The 2,137-nt window shown below is 59.4% G+C and overlaps 1 protein-coding gene across 1 annotated transcript in view; it reads right to left on the reverse strand.

Annotated features, from left to right (window-relative positions):
- Positions 1–1,857, reverse strand: part of LOC112548258 (long-chain-fatty-acid--CoA ligase ACSBG1-like) — a 29,650-nt gene extending 27,793 nt beyond the window's left edge. Inside the window, exon 1 of the mRNA XM_025193479.1 lies at positions 1,757–1,857. The gene's annotated coding sequence lies outside the window, so the exon portion shown is untranslated. The remainder of the gene's footprint in view (positions 1–1,756) is intronic.
- Positions 1,858–2,137: the final 280 nt, after the last annotated feature.

Raw genomic sequence — 2,137 nt, forward strand, 5'->3', positions numbered from 1 at the left:
TTGCTGATGATACCAAAATTTGGGGTGAGGTGGGCATGCTAGTAGGGAGGGAAAGACTGCAGCAGGGCCTGGATAGGTTGCAGGGGTGGGCTAACAAAAACAGGATGCGTTTCAATACGGACAAGTGCAGGGTGCTGCACTTGGGCAGTAGTAACCGGCAGCACACTTATACGATGGGGAACTCCCTACTTGAGAGTATGGACGCAGAAAGGGATCTCCAAGATGAACATGGGCCGACAATGCAAGCTCACGGTCGGCAGGGCTAACCGGACCCTATCGTGCATCCACAGGTGCATCGCAAGTAGGGCCAAGGAGGTGATCCTCCCCCTCTACGTGACACTGGTCAGGCCACAGCTGGAGTACTGCATCCAGTTCTGGGCGCCCCACTTCCAGAGGGATGTGGACAACATTGAGAGGGTCCAGAGGAGGCCACCCGCATGATCCGGGGACAGCAGGGCAGACCCTACAACGAGAGGCGACGGGACCTGAACCTGTTCAGCCTTCACAGGAGAAGGCTGAGGGGGGACCTGGTGACTGTCTATAAATTCACTAGGGGGGACCAGAAGGGTTTGGGGGAGACCCTGTTCCCCCTAGCAACCTCCGGGATAACAAGGAATAGCGGCCACAAGTTGTTGGAGAGCAGGTTCAGATTAGACATCCGTAGGAACTACTTTACAGTCAGGGCGGCTAGGATCTGGAACCAACTTCCAAGGGAAGTGGTGCTGGCTCCTACCCTGGGGGGCTTTAAGAAGCGGCTCAATGCCTACCTGGCTGGGGTCACTTGAGCCCAGTTTCCCTCCTGCCCAGGCAGGGGGTCAGACTTGAGATCTACAAGGTCCCTTCCCACCCGATTTCTATGATTCTATGATCATCTAAACTCTATGTAAGACAGTCGTCAGCCCTGGCACAACACAGACATGTCCCCGACCCTGCTGCAGAGGGATCACCGCCGCCAACATCCTGCTTTGTGAAATGCTGTCAGCAGATGCTCAGGAGGTCCTGGGTAGAGACCATGGCCCTGGTATGGAGGAAGGCAAAACCCCATGATCCATACCAATCTGACCAGGGGGGAAAGTACCTTCCTAACCCCAAATGCAGCACTGATCTGAGCCTGAGCATGGGAGCAAGAGCCTCCAGCCAGGACCCTGTGGGGTTGGTTGAGCAGGAGCATTGGCCCAGCCCAGTCCCCAGCCCCAGTCTGGGCTGCAGCCAGCACCCAGCACCTCTGGGGGAGGCTTGAAAACCCCCTGACACATGGAGCAGAAAGCGTGTGTGGGGGCAACCAGCACAGCCCAGAAGCCTGCCAATCTCCATAGTAGAGCACAGGCATCGCTGCACCTAGAGCATCCTGGCCCACCTGTCTGCCCAACCTCTCCTTGATGCCTCCAGTGCTGGAGAGTCCCCCCCTCCCCTGGGCATCTGGTCCACTGACCCCTGCTCCAACAGCAAAGACATTTTTCAAAGCCTCAGTGATCCCCGCGCAGGCCTGGCTATGGCTGCAAGAGTCTTCTGTCGCCAGCAACCAGCCGCTTTGGCCGGCTCAGCAGGGTGGGTGGGTTCCTCCTCTCGGCCCGTTCCCCCCAAGGGGCCCTTGCCAGCCCAGGAGCAGTCTGAAAGGGGGGGTGCATCCACACCACTGCAGCTGCCCTGGTCATGGGCAGGCCCCCGGAGCAGGGCATGTCCCAGCCACTGCTTTTTTGGCCAACCACCCTTGCTGTCTCCACCCGAGGAGTGTCCATGGACCTGAGACGCTCACCTCCAAGTGTCTGTGCTAGCCTCCAGCCCTGAGCTCCCAGGTTCCCTGCAACCGCAACCTCCTCCAGCAGCGGCGTCACGACCCGCAGCGCCTCCGCCGGCCCTCCCAGAGCCTGGGGAAGTGAGGCACAGCTGGGAAGGGCAAGTGTAGACAACAGGAAGGGACTTAGGCATGAGTCATGCAGGAGGGATGGGGAAACCACTGACAACACGGAGCAGGCAGCGCGGACCAAGAACTAGTTGTGCGAAGCCAGTGTGGTCTTAATTTGCTGGAGAACCCGGCCGCACAATGCCCCTGGCTCCCATTCACCTCTGCCCTTCCCCTGCAGCTCGGTGCCCTGGTCGCCTAACCCGGTCACACCAGGGCTGTGCCCCCGGGGCA

Source organism: Alligator sinensis, unplaced genomic scaffold (assembly GCF_000455745.1).
Source record: "Alligator sinensis unplaced genomic scaffold, ASM45574v1 scaffold206_1, whole genome shotgun sequence".
Taxonomy (NCBI): domain Eukaryota; kingdom Metazoa; phylum Chordata; order Crocodylia; family Alligatoridae; genus Alligator; species Alligator sinensis.